The 25,493-nt window shown below is 42.4% G+C and overlaps 1 pseudogene across 1 annotated transcript; it reads right to left on the reverse strand.

Moving 5' to 3' along the window:
* Window positions 1-312: 312 nt before the first annotated feature.
* On the reverse strand, window positions 313-23,609 carry LOC308248225 (nascent polypeptide-associated complex subunit alpha-like; annotated as a pseudogene). The gene is made up of 3 exons: window positions 23,532-23,609; window positions 490-1,002; window positions 313-419 (listed from the first exon to the last, which is right to left on the reverse strand). The product of its transcript is annotated as a nascent polypeptide-associated complex subunit alpha-like (transcript).
* Between the last annotated feature and the right edge of the window lie 1,884 nt (window positions 23,610-25,493).

Below are 25,493 nucleotides of genomic sequence, written 5' to 3' on the forward strand. Positions count from 1 at the left end.
CTCCAACAGCCTGTGTTTCTGTGCTATTTCTGCTTTGTTCTTGATTTCTTCTTTTTCCTTCATCCCACAAGAAGCCATAAGTTTATTAATGATAGAAAGAGTACAGATTTCAAACAAAGCTGCAGTTACTCTTTTAAAAAATATTTTTATTGATTTCAGAGAGGAAGGAAGAGGGAGAGAGATAGAAACATCAATGATCAGAGAGAATCATGGATCAGCTGCCTCCTGCACACCCCCCACTGAGGACTGAGCCTGCAATCAGGGCATGTGCCCCGACCAGGAATTGAACACACACACACACACTCCTCATTTTTAGATGGTTATATTTACAATGTCATTGTTGTTTCTCAGGGCTTGGACTGCTTTTGATTTCAGCACATTTGCTTGTGACATGACCAAGTCTATGTCTTTAACTTCCACTGAGTCATGACAATGGGACAAATCATAGGAAATTCAAGGCCACAGACACCAGAACTCAACAAGTTTAACCAACCCCTTCCTCTTCACTCTCCTCCTGTATAGTTGGGGTCTGTGTGTTTTCTTGAATGTTGTGACAGCTTCACCTTGAACTTTGAATTTCTCATCAGCTGCTAGCTGTGTTTGCTGAGATGAATCTTACATTTTGGCTTCTCCCCAAATTATGTAGGTATCTGAAACAGGGCTCTTGTGGACATTTGGTTTTGTGATGATAAAGAGGACATTCTTAGATTTCTAGATAGTGACCCTAGTAACCTCTGAAACCTGTTAGGACCCAGTTTACGGTGCCTTCCTTTCACTCTGGCTCTCTTTGCTTTACTGACTTGTTCATCAATTTCAGCAGCTGCTGCCAGCTGGGCTTGTTGTGTGGTTGCCTGTGTGGTGTTCCTCCAGTTCTGGTACTGATTCACCACTGTCCGATTCTGTTCCAGACTCTGTTTCAGCCTGGGGCTGTGGCAACTCCTGCTCTGTAGCAGGGGCGATTTCTGTGGTTTCCCCGGGTTCTTTGTGCAGGGAACGCAGAACCTAGATGATGGCAGAAAGGGAGACAGTGAGAGTGTGACCCATACCTGTTGTAGAAGGAAGCCTGGCAGCTTTACTCTTGATTTCAATGCTCATATTTCCAGCCCTGAATTTGCCACCTGTCTGGATTTCTGCTTCTCCCTTGTTGGGTTCTGGTGTCTATGACCTTGAATTTGCTATGATTTGTCCCATTGCCATGACTCAGAAGGAAGGATTCTGCCACTGCTTCCACTGCTCTATGATTGATAAAGATTTCAAAAGTTAATGCATCTTTAACTACAAAGTCTTTTTTTCAGTTTAATCTTTACCTTTATTGAAGTCACTTTTAAAACATGGGAGAAACATAGTTTTGCCTTCTTTTCAAAGCTACCACAACTTCCTAAAAATGGTGGCAGAATTAAATCCTGACAGACTCAGAAATTTGTTCCTTTTCTACGTAATTACACTGTGTGTGCTGCTCATAAATGGGTTCATTAATGCAGCTCGTACAGTGTAAAGCAGTGTGTGGCAACTAGGGGGAAATCAGATATTCTACAATAACTGAAAAAAAGGAAAAGTTCTTTTTGACTAGAGCCTGGCATTTCCTCAATAGATAGGAGATAGGATTAACACTGGTTGGCCTTGATAGGCCAATATGGACCAACAGGTAGAAGAGGGAAGCTGAAGTGTAACACATGGAAATAGAAACTGGCCTTCCAGGGACGGCTGGGTGTCTACTGCACAGAGCACAAAAAACAGGATATGTGCAGGGATGATTTAGCAGATACTAGTTTTCAACCTAGTTTCAAAAGAGCCAGTTCATTTCCTCAGCAAATATTTTTGAAGTTCTGATGTAAGTCACTCATTATACAGTGATATACCAACTGACAAAGACACAGATAACCTAATCAGGAAGGGAGCATGTTCTTTGGATAGTGGCAAACAGATTGTGGAGCAAAAGTGGCAGCAAATTCCAGATGCAGTTCTCCAAGCCAGCAGCAGGAGCTGAGCCCAACGTAAGTAAGTGTTGCCTATGGATTTTCTATCAGTGCTACTTCTGGGAACCATTTGAAATTGTTGTTTTGTTAGTATTAATAATATATCAGGAAGATGAAAATCAAGGATTTCGTGAGAAGTATCAGTAAAGCACACATTATAATTACATAGTTACAAATAAGATGAATATTTAATGTTATTTTAAGTGTATGAACACTTAAACATTCTAGTTTATTTTCACTGGCAGGTTCGGCTTCACAAAGAAAGAACATTGTCTCGGCAGACTAAATCAAAATCAATTCCCTTAGGGAAGTGCTCCTACTTGGAGTCAATTGTTTCTTTCTCTGAGCTCTCATCATATCCATATCAGGGATGCCAATATTGCCAATATTGGCTATTGGGTAGGTCTCTGTTTTGGGAAGGATTCTAAGGCTAACTATGATCTCAAAGGAAGAAAAGAATGTTATGAATGGTCATTGATATCTGCCAAAGACTCCAGAGGGAAGACAATGGGACATACTTGTGATTGTTGTGTATTTGCCATTTCAGGTCTGTGCCTTCATTTGATACTCAACACATATTGCTCCAGATGTATAACTACTTATCAATTTATTTATACAGGAAATTCTCACTCTTCACCATGGAGCTTCCTGTGAGCTGAATGTAAAATTGGGTTTTCATAAAATGGATTGTGCTTTTCCAGATGAGGAATGTTTTCATTGTGCGATGTATTTCCAGCATCAAATTTACCAGAAATGGCAAACAAAGAATGTCTCACAGAAGAAAAAAAGGCCTTGAAACAAAAGAATTGTACCTGCTTCAGAACTTAGAGATGAAATAGACCACCTATGACTTTGCTACCTAAATGTGGTTGGAAGATCAGCAGCATCAGCACCATTAGATTATTAGAAATGCAGAATACCAGGGCCCTGCCTTTGCATTTCTCAACCTGAATCTAATGAATCTGCATTTTAGTAAGATCCCCAGATGCTTCTAGTTCTCTCCAGGAAACCAGACCAGGAGGACTAGCAGACAGAACAAAGTCTATTATAACCACGAGATGGGGGCATAAGCCCAGTGCAGGGGTGACACAGGACCAGGCCAAGTCATCTGGAGGGTTGCAAGGAACAGCTGCATCATAAGAAATGCTTCCAGGCTGGGCCTGGAAAGTCACTGCCAGCTCATGGGACTTCTTCCTGGGAGAGATGATGTGGCTCTTCTAAAATCCCAACCAGTGCCTTGGCTAGAGTTGGCACTCAGAGATTAATTAGTGGGGAGCAGGGCTCTGAGGTGTAATAAACAAAGGGGGAGAGAAATAGTCATGTCTACTCCATCCCACTTCCCTCAGGCTGCTCATTAAAATCATCTGGGGAGCCTTGGACACCCTCCAGTGCCTGGAACTACCCTAGAGATTCTGATTTAATTGGTCTGAGGTTTGTCCCAAGCTTCAGTATTTAAAAAATTTCCCTAGTTATGTGCAAACAGCATTGCAAAGTCTGTAATATTTTATTTCTTTATAGAACTTTAAAATAAAGATCTGCAGAGAGAATAATAAGTATTTACACTCCATAAAAACGCAGCGGTAGCCCAGCCAGCGTGGCTCAGTGGTTGAACATCAACAGTTCAATTCCCAGTCAGGGCACATGCTGGGGTTGTAGGCTCCATCCCCAACGTGGAGCATACAGGAGGCAGTCAATCAATGATTCTCTCTCATCATTGAAGTTTCCATTTCTCTCTCCCTCTCCCTTCCTCTCTGAAATAAAAAGATATATATACAAAGTAGCTATATTACAGCATAAATATCTGCTATACAAAGTCATATAAAAACTAAAGTAAACATTTAATTAGAAATATCTTTTTATTGTGTCAGAACCTTGAAGGATGATAGGATGAATTTGAAGATCTGTATATGTATTTTAAACTACAAATAAAATATTCTGTTTTAATTTTATTTAATATTTTTGTCACAAGAAGATTCTCAGAAGTATCCATTGGGATTAAGAATTGGGAGGCTGGTTCTGTTCTGTGACTTCTTGCTAGCCATTAACTGTTCTTGAAACTGATGAAGGTGTGGGTGAAGGTGAAGACTGGGTGTTAATTAGACTGTCTGGAAGTGGAGCAGCTCCACAAAAGGCTAATCTTGGAAACAAGGAGATTCTTTTTATTACCTTAACGCCTAGTTTGCAAATTCTTATGAAGATAAGGAGCAAGAAGCTAACTCTCACTGGGTGCCTATTCTGTGCCGAGCTAGGTTTTCTCATTTCATTTTGACAACTACCTTGTAAATTAGATATTTTTCGGGGGATAAAACAAGCTCAGAGAGATTAAGTAACTTGTACGTTAATAAATGGCAGATCAGGATTTGATCTCAGGAATGTCTGTGTCCAGAGTCTAGGGTCTTTGTATGGCACACATGCTGTGTTCCCCAGAGGGCAGAGGGCCTGTTAGATCATGTTTATTTATATCCATAAAGATATTTTCTACACATGCAAGATGGCTGACAATTATTTCTTTAAGATTCAGCAATTGTTTTGCATGTGAAACATACTAGGTAGATGTGTATAGCTCTGTTTTACATCGTGTGAGTGGGCTGTGACCTGGCTCCCCTCACTTTTCATCACCTCCCTTCATTCTCTTTTTTGGTGAATCTTTGACTATCCCTATCCTATATGTTTCTTCTTTCCCTGAGGAGCTAAAGAGCCAAATGTCAGCCGAACTCCCAGCTTCTCTCTACATTCTGTAGCTGCTGATTGTGGCCTGGTAGTCTGTAAGTTTAGGTAGAGGATCAGATTGGTCCAAGCATGGTGTTTGAGCCTTGATTTGAGGTAGAGCCAGGCGGAACTGGGGAAGATTTGTGGCCTCAAACACTCTAATTTAGAGAGTAGTTCAGGCTTAACACTCAGTAGTTAACATTATGGGTTTCTGAGCCCCTGTGAATTTCTGAATTATTGATGCGACTGAATAAAACAGGCTGTTTTCAAAGGTTAATTCTGAGGCTGCTTCTTCTCTACAATTTGATGCATTTCAGACTGAATCACGAAGGCTGGGCTCATGGGGAAACTTTTTTGATAATAACTCTACAAATGGACACAATGTTGAATCATGAAAATGAAAGCTGTATTTTTAAAAATTTCTTTATTGATTAAGGTGTTACATATGTGTCCTCATCCTCCCATTACCACCCTCCCAACCCCCCCAAGAAAGCTGTATTTTTTGTTGGATTTGAAATTGTTGGATTAGAAAGTGTTAAAAATGAGCAATTCTGTAAAAAAAAAAAAAAAACAACACAAAAAACCACCAGTGACTAAAAATTAATAACAGCGACTAAAAATTAATAACAGTTGTAAGATGGGTTTCGTGATAAGAACAGACTTGTGGTGGATTAGGGCAGCTGTATGGGCACATGACTGTCACAGTTACAGTTTCACTACGAAGCATGATGTGAGCATTCACTAGGCTGGGTAACGGTTAGTTAGCTAAGTGGAAAATGCAGTTGTATAACTGGTCTGAAACTTACCCAGTGCATGACTGTGGGATCTCCCCACCTCCAATTTAATGTTTGACTGATTTCCTCTTCATTCAGAGTTTAGATGAGAGAAACAATAATCATGTTAATAATACTGTGATTCATTAGGTACACAACTATCCTAGGTATTGTGTTAGGCACTTGTATACATTAGCTGTGAAGTTAAAAACTCATAAATAAAGAGGACTTAGGGTAGGCACAGAGTGCCGGTTTACATCTTTTACTCTACATCCTAAAGGAGCTAGGCCATTTCCAGGGACACCAGCATCATTATTATTGAGCTTCTCTGGAATTGTACTTGGATGGGACAGATGCTAGAGTTGAGGATTTCCCTCTTATGTACAAGTCAAGCTCTGTTCAGGAGTCTGTGTGCCCAGAAAAAATTGAGCATTAGGAGTAGACTTGGTAGCATCTGATCCAGATCCTTTGTGTCTCAGTATAGTTAAAAGAGCAAGAAAAATATAAGCACTAATAAAGGGAACAATTCTGTGTTCACAGGTTGTCTGTTATATTTTCCTGGGCAGGTGTATTTGATGGGGTGAAAATCATGGAATCAAACAGTTTTAAAAATAAACATATAGCCGATTTCTTCTCCCACGAAAGAAATGGACACTCTCTTCTGGGTGTTGCATCAACAAAAGAACAGAGCTGGTGAGCCAAGTTCCAGCTGGATATTGGCTGCCACTCAACCTCTTGCCTGAGCCCTGTGCAGTGCCCCTCCTGAAACACCTTTCATGACATCCCTGACATAAGATTTTATTTTATTTGTATTATTTTATTGCTTACACTTTTCAAAGAGTATTTCATCTTGAGATTCTCAATATCATTTTCAACTTGTAAGCAGAGGGAAAAATATTCTCTCTTCCTAAATTGAAACTCTAAGAAAAACAACTGCAATAAAAAACCAAATGTGTCTAATTTTAACAGGTCAGTGGCTTTTGTACTGCAGAGCAAAATTTATTATGAATTCTAAGTTTGGCCAGATGACCCATGGATTTCTACAGGGGAAATGTAGGTGCTTTCTGGAGGGAGGGTCTTTGTGCTCCCCCTCAAGACAGTGAGCAGATGCAGGCCCTGAAGCCATTATGGGAGGGAGGAGCAGAGTTACTTGATTTCTAGATTGAGAAGTGAGTTAAGGAGTCTTGATGATAAGCAGTTGGCAATTAGCAGGAAGATGATAGGAAATAAAAAGATCTTAATATGTGACACTGAAAAGTGTTCACCTATTGTTTCATAACCCTTGCCAAGTTAGTGTTAATCTACTTGATAGACTTGTCAGAGGCTGCATTTGGAGTCCCACCTCTATCACCATCTAAATGTTATTTAAAATATTAGGAAAATACAACATTAAATGTATTTTTGAAAAACCCCCATGAAAAATGAAGGGAGCGGACTCACCCATAATCTGACTTTTTCTCTCTTAGTTTTTTTCCAAATGCAATTCAGTTGCAATTTTGTGCTCTACATTATTGTTTGTTTTCTTGAAGATTTCTATATTGCTTAATAGTTTTCATAATAACCATTTATAACAACTGCAGAATATTCCATTGAGTAGATGTGCTATATTTTAGTTCATTATTTTCTTATTGTTGGATAGTTAATCTATTCAGATTCTTTGCCTTTTAATAAAGGAAATGGGGCTATTTATGTATATAATTAAGTCTGGTCTTTAGAAAGCATTTGGTCTTTAGAAATCATTCTATTTAATTAAAACCATTTTTGTTGTTGTTTCTTGCCTTTTTTTACCTTTCAAGTAATGGCCTCTTCTTTTGTCTTATATTGTAAATTTAGAAGATAAATGTAATTATTGAAATCCTATTGGTGATTATAGTAAAGAAGTAGTTCTTAAAATTTAGTGGCTATGAGGATCACCTGTGGTACTTGTTAAATGCAAATTTCTGGGCTCTGTCCTCAGATGTTCTGATTAACTAGTTCTGGAGTGTAGGACTAGGCATTCTTTTGTAAGGGTTATAGAGCATATATATGATAAACACTGTCTTCAGGAAAATTTAGGACATCTTTTTTTTTTTTTTTTAATCCTCACCTCAGGATATGTTTATTTGTTTATTGATTTTATTTTTTAATTAAATTTATTTTTTTCCAACACCATTTATCCCCTCTATACCATCTTCCACCTCTACCACTCAGCCCTCCCACCCCCCTCCCTCCCCACAATCACCACACTGTTGCCCATGTCCATGAGTTCTCTCTATTTTTTTTCTTTTTGGCTCAATCCCTCCAACCCCCCCTCCCCCAACACCCTACCTTCCACTCCGAGCTTCTGCCTGATAGTTCCATTTGTTCATTAAATTCCACATATGTGAGAGAGAAAAAGAAATAAAACATGGATGTGAGAGAGAAACATAGGTCAGTTTCCTCCTGTAGGTGCACCAACTGGGGATTGAGCTGGAAACCCAGGTATGTGCCCAACCTACTGAGCCACCCAGCCTGGGGCTAGGACATATTTTAACACAATTGTTGTAGAATTAACCATAGAATGCTGGAGGTTTTATAATTAAATTTAAGTAAACTTTTTTTTTTTTTTAATAAATCTTTATTCAGATTATTACAATTATTTCTCCTTTTCCCCCCATAGCTCCCCTCCACCCCTTTCCCACCCCACCTTCTGCCCTTACCTCCCCCCCACTGTCCTCATCCATAGGTGTATGATTTTTGTCCATTCTCTTCATGAACCCCCCATACCCCTTTCCCCCTGAGAATTATCAGTCCACTCCCTTTCTATGCCCCTGATTCTATTATATTCACCAGATTATTCTGCTCCTCAGGTTTTTAATTCACTTGATTTTTAGGTTCGCTTGTTGATAGATATGTATTTGTTGTTCATAATTTTTATCTTTACTTTTTTCTTCTTCCTCTTCTTTAAGAATACCTTTCAGCATTTCATATAATACTGGTTTGGTGGTAATGAACTCCTTCAGCTTTTTCTTATCTGTGAAGCTCTTTATCTGCCCTTCAATTCTGAATGATAGCTTTGCTGGGTAGAGTAATCTTGGTTGTAGGTTCTTGCTATTCATCACATTGAAAATTTCTTGCCACTCCCGTCTGGCCTGCATAGTTTCTGTTGAGAAGTCAGCTGACAGTCGTATGGGTGCTCCCTTGTAGGTAATTAACTGTTTTTCTCTTGCTGCTTTTAATATTCTCTCTTTGTCTTTTGCTCTTGGCATTTTAATTATGATGTGTCTTGGTGTGGTCCTCTTTGGATTCCTTTTGTTTGGGGTTCTGTGGGCTTCCTGGACTTGTAAGTCTATTTCTTTCACCAGGTGGGGGAAGTTTTCGGTCATTATTTCTTCAAATAGGTTTTCAGTATCTTGCTCTCTCTCTTCTTCTGGCACCCCCATAATTCTGATGTTGGTACGCTTGAAGTTGTCCCAGAGTCTTCTTACATTATCTTCAACTTTTTGGATTTTTTTTTTTTGTTTTTTGCTTTTTCGGTTGAGTGTTTTTTGCTTCTTTGTATTTCAATTCTTTGACTTGATTCTTGTGTTCCTCTATTCTGTTTCTGGGTCTCTGTATAATATTTTTTATTTCAGTCAGTGTATGTTTAATTTCTAGTTGGTCCTTTTTCATATCTTCGAGGGTCTCGTTATATTTATCGGCCTTTTCTAGGATATTCTTAAAAAGTCTTATAACCGTGGTTTTGAATTCTATATCCAGTCGTTTGTTTTCCTCCATTTCTTTCGTTTGTGATCTGATTCTTTGACCCCGCATTTTCACTGATTTCCTGAGTTGGTAAGGTAGATATTTGTGCTAGGTTTCCAATATGGTCCAGTGGGTCTGCTTCCCCAGTTAACCTGAGGTGGACACTCTTGGTGCACCCCTTTGTGGACTGTGTGTACAGCCTTGTTGTAATTAAGTCTTTATTGTTGTTGGTATCACTGGGAAGAATTGACCTCCGGGCCAGTTGGCTGTAAGGATCAACTGTGTCTATGCTGGGAGAAGTTCGGTGCTGGAGACAGCCTTATAGGATTAGACTTGCCAAATTGCAATAGCCTCTGTGCTCAGCTTGGATGGGGTGGAGCCTCAGTCTTGGCTTCCTGTCAGCCCCGCCCCTGTGCGCACATGCGCTTTCAGTCCTCCGCCTTCCCCAGCTCGAGTCTCCGCCTGAGAGTCCAGACTCCCCCCACAAGAGCGTGGGCCCCCAGGGGCTCGCCTGGAACCGGGGTTCACTGCAGTCAGAACTGGGGCACAGTGCCGTCAGGAGCCTCTGACTCCCCTCCACCAGGGAAAGCCCGCGGCAACCTCCGCAGCCCTTGTGCGCAGCCCTTGTGCGCACCGGCGCGGGCGCGCTTTCAGTCCTCCGCCTTCCCCGGCTCCCGAGTCTCCGCCCGAGAGTCCAGACTCCCCCCACAAGAGCGTGGGTCCCCAGGGGCTCGCCTGGAACCGGGGTTCACTGCAGTCAGAACTGGGGCTCAGTGCAGTCAGAATCCTCTGACTCCCCTCCACTAGGGAAAGCCTATGGCAACCTCCGCAGCCTTTGTGCGCACTGGCCCGCGTGCACCTTCAGACTTCTGCCTTTCCCAGCTCGAGTCTCCGCCCGAGAGTCCAGACTCCCCCCCGTAAGAGCGTGGGTCCCCAGGGGTTCGCCCGGAACTGGGGTTCAGTGCAGTCAGAACTGGGGTTCAGTGCGGTCGGAGGCTTTCTTCCCCCTTCCGCCAGAGGAAGTCAGCCAGGCTCTCAGCCGCCCTTCCTCTCTGCGCGCACAAAGCCCCTTTGCCGTACCTCCAATTCTCTGTGAGCTTTTCTGCTTCCTTCTAGTTGTAGAATTTTCACTCAGCCAGCTTTCCTGTGGTTCTGGATGGTGTCCATTCTGTCTTTTAGTTGTAGTTTTGAAATTGTTGTGCGAGGCAGCAGTTTAGGTGTTTACCTATGCCGCCATCTTGGTTTTTCCTCCTAAGTAAACTTTTATTCCCACCCCCCCAAAATATATTTATTGATATCAGAGAGAAAGGGAGAGGGAGAGAGAGAGAGAGAGAAATATCAATGATGAGAGAGAATTATTGATCTGTTGCCTCCTGCACACCCTACACTGGAGATCGAGCTTGCAACCTGGGCATGTGCCCTGAAAGGGAATTGAACCCTGACCTCCTAGTTCATAGGTTGATGTTCAACCACTGAGCCATGCCAGCCAGGCATAGGTAAACTTTTAAATACAGCCTGCATAGTCTAATGATTCTTGTATCTGTAAGTATTAAGTCTAGTTTTGGCTTTATGTCAGAACTCACTAGGCAGCAGAGAGGGAGTGAAGACAGGGAGAATGAAGAGGAAATCAGCTACCCCTGAGCTGGGAGATAGATAGGGAGGCAGTCCTGCCAACTGTGTGTGTGTGTGTGTGTGTGTGTGTGTGTGTGTGTGTGTGTGTGTGTGAGAGAGAGAGAGAGAGAGAGAGAGAGATGATGAGAGGTAAGGGGAAGACATTCTAAGGAGGACTGTGGAATCACACATCAATATTCTTTTCCAGCTAGAAAGTGATGTGATCAAGAGACAGCAAACTTACTTGATTTCTTAAGAAATCTAAATAGTGATTTTAATAAGAACAGAGTATTTAAATATATCTAGTCAGCTTTATAGTTTGATGAAACTAAGGGCTTAAATTTATATTTGCCATTTAAAGAAATCAGTATCTCTATCAGAATAAATATCCCTGTTTATCACACTTCCTCCAAAGGCATCAGAGAATAAAAGTGTGATTAGAACCCAGTATGTTTTTTATATGATGTCTTCTATTTTAGAGTGTCCATCATGAAGCTCAAGCATTTGTCAGACTGTTCTTTTTCCTTTATTTCTCAAAATAAGCAGTGAGTGGGAAGATTTCATTCCTATTTTATAATCACAGAAAGAGAAGCACTGGAGACTGGATTTCTCTGCTTATCGTCCCACACCTGCTAATTGATCTTTTTCACTGGAGTCTCTGGGGGTTGAGGCCATGTTTCTTTAGCCTTTATAAGTGCTATGGGAGGCTTAGCACTGCTCAGAGGTAATTTTCCATGTATTTCTCACATTTCTGCCTATCTTGGGAGCAGAGACATGGACTGTCCTTTGCCCTGGATTGTCTTTTCAAGGAGATTAGTATAGCAAACCATTTTGAGATAGTATTTCCCTCCAGAGCAAAAGATAGGCATGCTACCCAGTTAACAAGATTCAAGTTCCCTAAGTTCAAGGTTCTTTTCCTGAAATGCAAACCACTGCATGTGCAGGCATCCATATGGGTCCATTTGTGTTGCCTCTGTAGGACTTGAAGACAAGGAAGAACAGACGACAATATGCTACTTGCTGTGTCATGAGTAATAAAGTCCTTTGTCTTTAACCCAAGAGTTATCAGCCAACATCCATGAAACTGTGGCAGGCTAACTTGTTACCTAGTCAATACGATAAAATTAACAGTTCTTGACAACCACAAAATGGTATTCAGTTAAAAATTATGGAGTAGAATAAAAAGCCAAATAACAGATTCTAGGGCTTCTGACCATAATTTATGGCTCTTGGAGAAGTCAGCACTTTTCTGCAAAGGGTAGCCAAAGAAGAAATAACAGCAGCCACACATTCCCTGGGAGAAAAAGACACCTAGCAGAACGAACTGCGAGCAAATGTGATTAGTCTACTTTGCTTGTATCTGAAACTGTTGAATTTGGAGTCATAAATTTGTGTGATCAAGAAATGTCATATTGCCAAAACCGGTTTGGCTCAGTGGATAGAGCGTCGGCCTGCGGACTGAAAGGTCCCGGGTTCGATTCCGGTCAAGGGCAGGTACCTTGGTTGCAGGCACATCCCCAGTGGGAGGTGTGCAGGAGGCAGCTGGTCGATGTTTCTCTCTCATCCATGTTTCTGACTATCTATCACTCTTCCTTCCTCTCTGTAAAAAATCAATAAAATATATTTAAAAAAAAAAACTAAAAAAAAAAAAAAGAAATGTCATATTACTTTATTTTCTGTAAGTTACTAAAGTGGTAGGAAACCCAAATTTTGCCATTATTGTGCTCCCTTTCCTTCCTTCCAGGGGATTAAATTTTGCCCAGAACATGGGGAAGAGCCAGGATGATCCATTATGGTCACCACTGATAGGCTCTTTGTCTGAGCAAGTGAAGTCCCCTGGAAGCAGCTAACCCTGCTCCTTCTGTGATGACCTGACCAGCAGACTCTGAGTGATGGATGAATGATTACTCTGACACATGATTGCTGTGAAAGAGAGGGCTAAGGGACTGCCTGGCTATAGGAACTAGACAGCCTCATTTGCCTGCCTCTTCAGGCTTTTATTGTAACAGCAATTTGAGATAAAGTTTAACTTTTAGAGACAATCAATGGCGTAAGCATTCTTGGGAGGACACATGTGTCTGCAGTGTCCTTTAAGCAAGGACGTCTAAAGATTAAGCATAAAGACTCTGGTAAACACCGAGGGTCCCCACCTACACAGACTTGTTGGGAAAGGTCAAGGAACAATTAGGGGTTGTTGCCTTCAGCCAACTCTGCTAGGTCGGAATTTCCTCCTTACAACTTTCCAACCAAGTCTCCTGTGCTCCCCACAACCATAGGCATCTCTGCTGAAGCCCAACCTGGGGAGGAAGGTGCAGGTTGCAGGCTCCTCACTCTGTTTACAGACAAGGTGTACCTTCTCTCTGTCAGGCCAACACTTTTCTCATCATCCTCATAACATAATATCTTCAATGCTCACAATGTTTGGAAAACAAAGGCAGGAGGAATATATTTGGACCCCTGGGGCAACCGAGTCCAAAGGGCATGGCTCTTTTTCCTGGAAAGGAACTGAAGAGGGAAAAGTAATCCTATATAATAAAAGGGTAATATGCAAATTGACCCTAATGGCAGAATGACCGGAACAACTGGTCGCTATGATGCGCACTGACCACCAGGGGGCAGATGCTCAATGCAGGAGCTGCGCCCTGGTGGTCAGTGCACTCTCACCAGGGGAGCTCTGCTCAGCCACAAGCTGGGTTGACAGCTGCAAGTGCAGCAGTGGTGGCAGAAGCCTCTCCTGCCTCCTCAGCAGTGCTAAGGATGCCTGACTGATGGCTTAGGCAGAAATTGGGCCTAAGCCATCAGTTGACATCCCCCGAGGGCTCCTAGGCTGCCATAGGGAGGTCTGACTGCCAGATTAAGCCTGATCCCCCGGGCAGTGAGCCTAAGCTGGCAGGTGGACATCCCCTGTGGGGTCCCAGACTGTGAGAGGGCACAGGATGGGCTGAGGGACCTCCCTGAGTGCATGAATTTTTATGCACCAGGCCTCTAGTTTAAGAATAAAGCATGATTTAATATCTCAATGAATCATCCTGCCACACTGTTTTATATCTTTTCTCTCTTACATTCTCCTTAGATTCTTTCCCCTAGTAAAAGTGGATGACCATTTTCAGAGTGTTGCATGGACCATTGTAAGTGTGTAAGTTCCGGGATAGTAGTCTGGGGATAAGTGTGAGTTTAAGGGAAAAGGTGCCGAATCCAGAGAATGAATAGGAAACTTGGAGGCTGGTGCCTTAGGCTCCTGACCTCTTTGTTCTCTTTAACTAGCAACGTTTCCCCCTTCTACTAGGCTCTCAAGGTAAAACCATCCAGCAAATGCCTGCTTAGCCAACACTTTTACACTTGAAGACTATGTAAATGACAATAAAACACTGGCAGTATGTGCAGCTTCTCTTGCATACTAGATTCAGAAAGGAAAATATGGTCTGTCTTGACTCTCACTTCTGTCAAGTGTTTAAATTGTCCTTCCAGCATATATTTAAAACACATTGTCATTGCAATGTTACCAAACAGTGAGCAAGTCAATGTATCTGAGACCACACAATGATTGACACTTTGTAAGTGAAACAGAGAGACACGGAACCTCACACCGTGACTGCTGTTTCCAGCTCTGAGGACTGCTGATACAGTTTCTGACAGTGTGGAGAGATGTGCAATGTTGGTTCACAACCACAAGCTGTAGAGTCGGAAAGTTGCCTCAGCTTCTTGGTCGCTTGGCACACGTTGCTTCCTTGAGTTGGGGAGATTGGAAGCAAAGGGCAGTGATGTCACTAACACATTTTCAAAGAGTTGTTCCTTTTTGGTGAATGTTGGGGTGTTTTTTATTTTATTTTGCTGTTTTTAGTCTTTTACTTTATTTGCATTTAGAAAAGATGATCATATCTGGGTTACATGCTCATGTGGGATCACTTATAGGATCACAGAGCAAGTCAAGGGGGAAACATGGGCCTTCTGAGTTGCATGGTCATATATGGGTGAGTGAGGTTCTTGCCCTCAATGCAAATCATTTGCTAAGTTTCTCACAAATCATCTGAAGAATTCAACTAAGATTCAACTTTTAAAAATGGAATCTGCACCTGACATGAAAGGTCACACTAATCTTCTTAATTAAAGTTCTGGCGAAGTAGCTGACCCAACAACCACCTCGCCGGAATTAGGGTGAAACATTTTTTCACCCCCTGGGATTGTGAACCATTGCAGAAGGCAGAAAACACATTTTTCATCTTTGTATCCTAAAAGTGTAGCTCAGTGCCTGGCACTAAATACATGTCTCATAAAGTTTTGTCAAATGAGTGAAGCGATAAACACCAACAATTAAGAAACAGTGCAAATAAAAAAAAAAAAAGAGCCTTTCAGGTTTCCTCGGTTTTGTTTTCTGAGGTCACTTTCTTCATGCCATTTTTGTCAGCTCTAATGACTGCATCTCATTTTATTACATCTTTTATTTTTTTCTAATTAAGCTTCTATGGTTCATAAACCCTGTGAAAATAGCAAGGTTATCTACTAAAGAGTGTTTTTTGACCCTCATTCCCTTAATAAGCATCCCTTGCCATGATTTTGACTTCCCAAATGAGCTGTTGCACAGACTTCATATTATTTCGATGGAGAAAGAAGAGAACAACATGATCAATAAAATTAAGGCTTTTGCATAATTAGGGGAAAGACACCCTTTTTCCTGGCACAACTTCAATCTTCTTTTTCACCAGCTGCTAAGTCATTTTCATATCCCTACTGCTTCCTACAAGTGCAAACACACCTGTTCTCCCAGCTCGGTACCCATTTCATGCTGGCTCCTTGTGAGCAGGAGATGTGTTTTGACTTGCATAAGAGAGCCAAATAATCATCTCTTTATTCTCGGATGACAATAGTCCTTTTGGCAGACTGAGTGGTGGGCATGCTCAGAATTTTTCTCCTGAGACAGTGAGCAGGACAGTTCACTTAGGAAACCATTTTTATGGTTTGGGTTACTTTTTTCTGGGAAGCTTCTTACTATATCAGTCTGTGAAAGCCCCTTTGGTGTGGTTATACCTTACACAATGGCCAGAGCTTAGTGACTGATGGCCAGCCCACAAACAACCCATCTGATACTTCCACCTTCCACATTTGCTGCAGATGAAATCACCAGAGATTGGGGGACTTGCTGTGGCACTCAAGGAAGGAACTTGAACTAATGCACAAAGGCTGCACAGCGTATGTGTAAATGGGAACAAAGCTAAAGCCAGTGTCAGAGATGAGATTAAGAAAAGTCGAAGACAGAGCCGTCGGTGTGCTGACTGGTAGTGATATTTGGCAAAAGTAGAGACTATTCCCACCTCTGCTGTTTCTATCATACTCTCATCAGGTACGAATGATTTACATGGAATTCAGGACTTTTAGTCCTCAGCATCTTTAATGCTTTTTACCAAAGACTGTTCAAGAGTGACTGGCTCATTTTTTTTTACTGAGAATTGCTTATAGGTCCCCAACCCCATCTGATATATATAATAGTTTCCAAAATAATGGTGTCATCCTGAGGATTTCATTCCATTGTTCCACTCTGTATTCCTCCCATCGGAATAGCACACCACTCATCTTAATTAGTAAAATGCCATCCTGTCTGGTTCTCCCTTGCCAGCCAGTCATTCAGTTCCAAAATCACTTCTTTACCTCCATCATATAGTTTAGTATTTTGCAATAGGAAAACTGTAACATAGCACATTTTTCTCCTAACAGGGAAAAGTGAAATTCACCATTGCAATGCTAATTAAGCAGTTTAACATTAGCTTTAATTTAAAGCAGCCCTCCTGAGACTTCCTAATACATACCCAGGGTGTCATAAAATCTGAAGCCACACTCCCTCTCAATTAGCATCCATTTATTTGGGAACAACACCAAGCAGCAATAAACAGGCACAGCCTGTTCCTTTCTCTCTTATTCTGCCCAGCAGCCGCCGCCGGCACTGCCTGCTCACTGAAGACACACTTTAGCAGCAGCAGCAGCAGCAGCAGCAGCAGCAGCCTTTAGGTGACTGGTTAAGCCACATTGGGTCAAATACAGTGTCTTACTAGGCATCTCCCTCTCAAATCTTAGATGTATGTTTCAGCTTAAAGTTGCATCTTAACCATGAGTTAATTGTTGAAATAATTTGTATTAAAAGGCAGACTAAAACACACACTAAAAATGGAATTGATTTGGCCAGAGGTGATTTTAAGCGGAAAGCAAGCTGGTGGTGGAGGCTGCTGGGCATGAGATTGTGATTATGACAGGTCTATGAATCAGGCTGTTTTTTGAAACCTTTTATATTCTTAACTGTCTCACCTCCACCTGCCAGCTCTAACCCTCTACCTCCCCCTCCTCTCCTGGCTCTGAGTGGCCAGTGCCCCCATTATTGAGCCTTCCTGATCGCCCTTGTTTGTGGAATTGTAAATGACGGGTGTATCTCTGGTCAGTAGTTAATGCTATCCTATTAGTTTAGTTTCCTAGTATAGTGTTCACATTAGACCTCCCAGACAAACATTTTTAATATAGGTAGGGCTTTAAATTTTTCCCCCATCAATTTTTATTTCCCAAACATCAAACATAAAAAAAGAATGTTATCAAAGAAAGAAAAAGAACTCACAATCCATCCACTCGCCTGCCTGCATTAAATCCTAACACATTTGTAACTGCTTAATCCAACTGTGTCAGTTGTTCCTGCTGGTAAGGCCTCCACGCATTTACAAATGACAGGAGTAATACATTTTAAACTGTCTGGATAAGGTGATCTTCACAAATTCACCCCAAACACAGAAGCCTTCTGTGTTTTTTTTTCTCTTATTATTATGTAGTTCAGAGCTAGAATTTTAATAAACAATAAACAAGAGGAGTGAAAAGAGGAAAAAATTCAAGGGAGATATCAGTAATATCAAACGTCTTCTGGGCCCCATCTGTTGCATAGTCCATTAGCTGAGAAATTGCAGAGAGCCCTAATAATAGTACTTGCGATTTAAATAGCACCTTTCAAACAAAGAGCGTTACCATCACTAATCTTACCTATCTTTACGCACCCTGATAGGATGAGTGCCTGGGACAGGTATTATTATCTGTGTTTTACAAATAGGAACAGGGTTTAGTGATTGAGCAAGGTCGCACTGTTAGCCCGGGCAGACCCAGACAGCTACACTGTTCAGATCCATGCAGACCCAGACCAGGATGAAATGTAATGACCTGACCAGCATTATCTATAAGGCAACTGTGGGCAAAGATCAGAACCTCTGCTTAGGAAATGCGTAGTGATGCGTCTCTGTAATATAGTAGGTGTCCTTAGCACGAGTGAAAACACTTAAAGGCCTTTCTCTAGATAGCACAAAGTTGTTCTTTTGATAGAAATATCCTATCTAATAAAGAGGGAATATGTTAATTGACCATCATGCCCTCACAAAGATGGTGGTGCCCACAAGCCAATAAGGAGGAAATATGCTAATTGACTGCCACACCCTAAAAGATGGTGGCGCCCATTCACCTCAGCCCCGTGGGGGGCGGCAGGCGCGCAGCACAGCTGGCCCGCCCCCAGGTGGGTCCAGCTGCTCTGCGTGCCTGCCTCCAGAGTCCCCCAGTCCCCTTGGCCCCCCAGCCACCCAGGGCCAGCCCGAGGTGCAGTTAAGCCTCGGATGGCGGCTTCCCAGCCTCCCATGGCCAGCCAAAGTTGCAGACAATCCTCGGATGGCAGCTGCCCAGCTGCCCAGGGCTGGCCTGAGGCACAGGTAACCAGGGCCGGTCCGAGGCTTGTGCTGCCAGCAGTGGCAGCAGCAGAGGTGTGATGGGGGCGTCGCCTTCCCCTGATCGCTGGGTTGCCTCCCACCCCTGAAGGCTCCTGGACTGTGAGAGGGGGCATGCTGGGCTGAGGGACCCCCTCTCCAGTGCATGAATTTTCATGCACCAGGGCCTTTAGTATGTTTATGATAGCCTGAGTTCAGGTGTGCCCCCGTGCACATGTGCGCGCGTGTGTGTGTGTTTAGGTGTGGGACTTTTTGATATGCTGGTCCAACCTGGGCTACTGTTATTAGGACAAAAAGCAGCAGTAAATCTGGTCAGAGATAAATATGTACCAATGTTCTGTCAATCTTAGATGCACTCTGGCAGGTTTTCTCGGGGTTTGCACTAATGGAAACATTCCTAGTTGAAAGTCCCCATAGACTGGGCTATTGACAAAACCTTGCTTCACAAGAAAAACTACTAGTATAAGGAGGACAGAAGCTCCTTTAATAGTTAAGAAAAATGTACTATTTCAGAAAAGAAGAGCTAGGATCACATTTTAAAATGCTCTTTAAAAGATGCTCTCTAGACTTCTCAGTTCTTTTCATTGCATAGCTCTGGAAGCAAATATTTAATAGATGCCAGTGTTGCAGAAAACTGGAAAAAATCAAGCAACACTTAGAGAGTTTGGAGTCACACTTTAATATACACCGGTGGGCTTAGAGAAAAATGAATTCAAATTCTAAGCAGAGCCACAAGCAGAAATTTCCTTTTTATTAAAGAGCCAGCCCTATGTGTGCTTAGTGGTTATCTCGCCGGGAGCTTGTGGCCTTGAAAACAACACAGTTCTATCCAATTAAAAAAATACATCTGGCATGGCATGAGAGTATGGGTGTATCTAGTCTCTGGCCTGCAAGGTCAGACAGCTAAGTTTAATCTTCCTTATTATTCAAACAGGCTAGAAAGCAATGTTATTTTTTCAGATTAAGGGGCTGTCTAAAAAATAGCAGAGAATTTCAAACAGTAGTTTTACAAGATAGGGTTTAGCCTTCTCATCAGTTTGTTCAGTCAGTCAACAAATATTAGTTAAACTTCTACTGTGTGTCAGATCTTTATGCAGGTGTAGGGGAGAGAGCATTGAATAAGACATCCAAGGTCTTCAAGAAACTGATATTCCAGGGGAGAGACAGATAATAAGCAAGAAAAGAGTGGGAGACTCAGGAAATAAACACATAGAAAGCCAAAAAAAGAAATAAGATAATGAGAGATTTTTATAACATGTTCTGAAGGAAATAGGATATGAATGGGCACACACACACACACACACACACAGAAACTGGGAGAGGCCCCTTTGGACAAGGTGCTCAGAAAAGACTTTTCTAAGAGAGTGAAGTGGCATTGAAGCTGAGATCTAAAGACACTATTAATATAATACATGTTATTTATGTGTTCCCTAATCTGTACTGGTTCCCTTGTGCTATAAAAGTAGAACAATATTTCATTATTGATTTCTTTGGAATAAAGCTTGCTATACAACCCACATCTTGGTTTTCATAGACCAAGGTGGCTGAGTGGTTCTCAGCCTCCCTTTATACTCTTAACAATTGTTGAGGATCCCAAAGAGCTTTGGGTTATGTGGATTATATTAATATTATATTAATATTAGTAATTAGCAAAGTTTAAACATTTATTAGCTTAAAAATAAATGTATGAATTTAAAAATAACATGTGATGAGTTTATTATTGTTAACATGATTTATATTCTATATTATACATTCACATATATATTTTAAAATTATTTTTCAAACAAAAAAATTAATGAAGAAAGTGACATTGTTTTACATATTTGCAAATCTCCACCTTTTTTTTTGGCTGAATAGAAGACAGCTGGATTCACATGTCTGCTCCTGCATTCAATCTGTTGTGAAATGTTGTTTTGCTTGAAGGGTATATTTTAAAAACTCCAGCCACACACAGCTTTGTAGTTGGAAAAAGGAGGACCTCCTGCATCCTCTGAGAGCCCTCTGGCACCGAGTGGTTTTTATCTCAGTTTGTCTATACTACAGTGCTAGGAAAGGCGAAAACTATTCCTGGTACATAGATATCTGGTGATCTTATCATCCTCACATTTATTAGTTGCAAGGGGATTGCATCCCTCATTGTTATGGGTAGGCATGGGGTTAAACTCAGATAGCAATAAAACTCAAATCTGACTTCCAGCAGCTTATTTCTTTTTGAGTAATTTACAAAATGACTTTTGGATCTCTGAACATAGAAAATGTGGCAAGTGGTAGAAATTTACACATCAAGACTTATATTTTCACTTTATTTGCTACAATTGATTTCACGGTACTCTGGAGATCCCATTCCCAAATGAGAGCAAAGCACACGGGCCATGTCAGTAACATATACCTTCATTTCTGCAGGTTCAAAACAGTCTGTTTGGGCAATTACTCAGGTTTCCAGGGCCTCCTCCCAGAGGTGAATTAAAGGTAGCTTATGCTTCAGGGCTCCTAACTTTCCTGTGACTCTTAAAAGTTCCTGGGAGGTACCCTAGCAATTTTCTATTTATAATTTTTTTTCCTGAAGATGAGTCCTTAAATTGTATAAGCTTCAGGCACTGCAAAATCTGGATTTGCCCCTCTCTTCCCCTTCTCAAGTGTCTACTCTTTCCCTTTCTTCTTCTCAAGATAATATGTAGGTGAGAGGAAATGCTGGCAATGGAGAGGAATGTCTGCCCTTTTTTAAAAAATTTAATAAATCTTTATTGTTCAGATTATTACAATTGTTTCTCCTTCCCCCCCCCCATAGCTCCCCTCCACCCGGTTCCCGCCCCACCCTCTGCCCTTACCTCCCCGCCCCCCACTGTCCTCATCTATAGGTGTACGCTTTTTGTCCAGTCCCTTCCCGCACCCCACATACACCTTTCCCCCCGAGAATTGTCAGTCCACTCCCTTTCTATGCCCCTGATTCTATTATATTAGCCAGTTTATTCTGTTCATCAGATTTTTTATTCACTTGATTTTTAGATTCACTTGTTGATAAACGTGTATTTGTTGTTCATAATTTTTATCTTTACCTTTTTCTTCTTCTTCCTCTTCTTAAAGAATACCTTTCAGCATTTCATATAATACTGGTATGGTGTTGATGAACTCCTTTAGCTTTTTCTTATCTGTGAAGCTCTTTATCTGACCTTCAATTCTGAATGATAGCTTTGCTGGGTAGAGTAATCTTGGTTGTAGGTTCTTGCTGTTCATCACTTTGAATATTTCTTGCCACTCCCATCTGGCCTGCATAGTTTCTGTTGAGAAATCCTCTGAGAGTTGTATGGGTGCTCCCTTGTAGGTAATTAAGTGTTTTTCTCTTGCTGCTTTTAAGATTCTCTCTTTGTCTTTTGCTCTTGGCATTTTAATTATGATGTGTCTTGGTGTGGTCCTCTTTGGATTCCTTTTGTTTGGGGTTCTGTGTGCTTCCTGGACTTATAAGTCTATTTCTTTCACCAGGTGGGGGAAGTTTTTGGTCATTATTTCTTCAAATAGGTTTTCAGTATCTTGCTCTCTCTCTTCTTCTGGCACCCTCATAATTTGGATGTTTGTACTCTTGAGGTTGTCCCAGAGGCTTCTTACGCTATCTTCATCTTTTTGCATTCTTTTTTCTTTTTGCTTTTCCGGCTGAGTGTTTTTTGCTTCTTTGTTTTTTAACTCTTTGACTTGATTCTTGCGTTCCTCTAGTCTGCTGTTAGGTCTCTGTATAATATTTTTTATTTCAGTCAGTGTATGTTTAATTTCTAGTTGGTTCTTTTTCATATCTTCGAGGGTCTCGCTAAATTTATCGGCCTTTTCTAGGATTTTCTTGAAAAGCCTTATAACCGTGGTTTTGAATTCTATATCCAGTCATTTGTTTTTCTCCATTTCTTTCATTTGTGATCTGTTTCTTTGTCTCCACATTTTCGTTGTTTCCCTGAGTTGGTAGGGTAGCTTTGTGTGGTAGGTGTCCTATAGGGCCCAGTGGCTCAACCTCCCCAGTTACCTGAGGTGGACACTCTTGGTGCACCGCTTTGTGGACTGTGTGTACAGCCTTGTTGTAGTTAAGTCTTGATTGTTGTTGGTATCACTGGGAGGAATTGACCTCCAGGCTAATTGGCTGTGTGGATCAGCTGTGTCTCTGTTGGGAGAAGTTCGGTGTTGGAGACAGCCTTATAGGATCAGACTTGCAAAATTGCAAAAGCCTCTGTGCTCAGCTTGGATGGGGCGGAGTCTTGGCGGAGCAGACAGTCTTGGCCTACTGTCAGCCTGACCTTGCACGCGCGCCTCCATACCTCTGCCTTCCGCGGATCCCCTGAGTTTCCACCTGACAGTCCAGATTCCCCCCCGTAAGAGTGTGGGTCCCCAGGGGTTTGCCCGGAACTGGGGTTCAGTGCAGTCAGGAGCTTCCGACTCCCTTCCACTAGGGAAAGCCTGCGGCAACCTCCGCATTTAGTCTTCTCTGCGAGCACTCACGTGTGCGCGCACCTCCAGACCCCTGCCAGCTGCGGCTCCCCCTAGTCTCTGAGTCTCCGTGTGCCTTTCTCTCTACCTGCCAGTCCAGACTCCCCCTGTATGAGCCTGGGTCCACGGGGTTTCGCCCGGAACTGGGGTTCAGTGCAGTCGGAACTGGGGTTCAGTGCAGTCAGGGGTTTTCTTCCCCCTCCAGCCAGAGAAAGTCAGCCAAGCACTCAGCCACCCTTCCTCTCTGCATGCGTGTCTCCGTACCTCAGCCCTTTGCCGCTTCTCTGATTCTTTGTGAGCTTTTCTCTTTCCTTCTAGTTGTAGAATTTCCACTCAGCCAGCCTTCCTGTGGTTCTGGATGATGTCTGTTTTGTCTTCTAGTTGTAGTTTTGAAATTGTTGTGCGAGGCAGCAGTTTAGATGCTTACCTATGCCACCATCTTGGTTTCCCTCGGAATGTCTGCCCTTATGCCGCACTCTGGATTCTTGCTGAACGAGCTGCTGACATGCCCTTGGCCCCCGTAATTATGGTGTAATGCCTTTCTTTGTTGACTTGACCCTCACCTTAGTTTTGGTGAGAAAAACCTCTGGTTTCTGGCTGTGATCCACTACAGTCTCCTCACCCATGATCTTGGTGAACATCTTAGGAGCTTGACAGCCTGAACAGTTTCTGTGACCACCTCAGACACAGGCAGGGCCTGGGGCAAAGGAATTCTCCTAGGCCATCTGGTCAGGCCCTTTGCCCAGCTGCTTCTCCTTTGTTGCTCAGGTGCCCTGTTGGTTTGGCAAGGTCCTGTGTGATAGTGGGGCTTCTCTGAGAGGCTTATAGCCTGTCCAGGAGAAATATTCCTGCTCTGGGAAACTGCTCTCCTCAACCAATCTGAGTATTTCTACTACACAGCTCATGTTAAAGCTTAACCCTGAGGAGGTAAGGGGAAGTGGAAGCTATCCTCCTCCTCTTCCTCCTCCTCCTCTTCCTCTTCTTCCTCTTTGTTTTTAACTATCTTAACTATTTCACTATTTTTTGAACTATACAGCTCAGTAGTGTTTTTTTTTTTTTAAGATTTTACTTTAATTTTAATTGACATTTGCTGAAAAGCACAGAACAGTTAACATTTGAATGCCTCATTGTTAAGGTTACAAACAAAATCCTTAAGTCAAAGAGTTACAGGATCCCACATCGGTTATTTCACATTAAGTGCAGGTTTAAAAAAAAATTAGGAGCAGAAGATATGCATTTCAATTTAACAACACAATTAAACTTAGCACCTTTAAAATAAAATAAATACTGGTACCTTGCGGCTAAACTTTCTTTCTGTGTCTTGCCCTCTTGCAGTCTGCAGCTTCTCCTGTCATTGGAAATGCCAGACTAAGAGAGGAAGGGAGAGGGAGCGAGAGATAGAAACATCAATGACAAGGAAACCAAGATGACGGCATAGGTAAACACCTAATCTGCTGTTTCACACAGCAATATCAAAACTACAACTAAAAGACAAAACAGACACCATCCAGAACCACAGGAAAGCTGGCTGAGTGGAAATTCTACAACTAGAAGAAAAGAGGAAAGCACATTGAGACTCATAGGAGCTGCAAAAGGCTGAGGCATGGAGACTTGCACGCGGAGAGGACGGGAGGCTGTGTGCACGGGTGGCTGAGTGCATGGCTGGCTTTCTAAAGCGGGAGGGAGAAGGAAGCTCCTGACTGCACTGAACTCCAGACCCGGGCAAGATGCTGGGAAACCAGACTCATTCGGGGGGAAACTGGACTGTCAGGAAAAGAGAAAGCACACTGAGATTTAGGAGCTGTGGAAGGCAGAGGTCAGGAGGCATGCGCGCGCGCAGAGAGGACTGACTGCTGAATGCATGGGAGGCTGAGTGCGCGGCTGGCTTTTTAAAGCGGGAGGGAGACAGAAGATCCCGACTGCGCTGAACTCCAGTTCGGGGCAAGTTTCTGGGAACCAAGACTCATTCAGGGAGAAACTGGACTGTCTGGCAGCGGGCGAAACTCGAGGGCAGCTTTCTCTCAGAGGTGCTTGCAGCGATTACCACAGGACACTGAGACACAGGGGCCTCATAAGGCAGGGCTGACGGGAAACCAAGGCTGTCTGCTCCGCCCTGAAACTCCACCCCATCCAAGCTGAGCACAGAGGCTTTTGCAATTTTGCAAGTCTTGTCTCATAAGAGTGTCTCCAACACAGAAGTTCCCCCAGCGTAGACACAGCTGATCCTCACAGCCAATTGGCCTGGAGGTCAATTCCTCCCAGTGATACCAACAACAATCAAGAATTAACTACAACAAGGCTGTACACACAGTCCACAAAGCGGTGCACCAAGAGTGTCCACCTCAGGTAACTGGGGAGGTTGAGCCACTGGGCCCTATAGGACACCTACCACACAAAGCTACTCTATCAACTCAGGGAAGCAGCAAAAATGCGGAGACAAAGAAACAGATCACAAATGAAAGAAATGGAGGAAAGCAAATGACTGAATATAGAGTTCAAAACCACGGTTATAAGGTTTTTCAAGA

This window comes from Plecotus auritus, assembly GCF_963455305.1.
Source record: "Plecotus auritus genome assembly, chromosome: 5".
Taxonomy (NCBI): Eukaryota; Metazoa; Chordata; class Mammalia; order Chiroptera; family Vespertilionidae; genus Plecotus; species Plecotus auritus.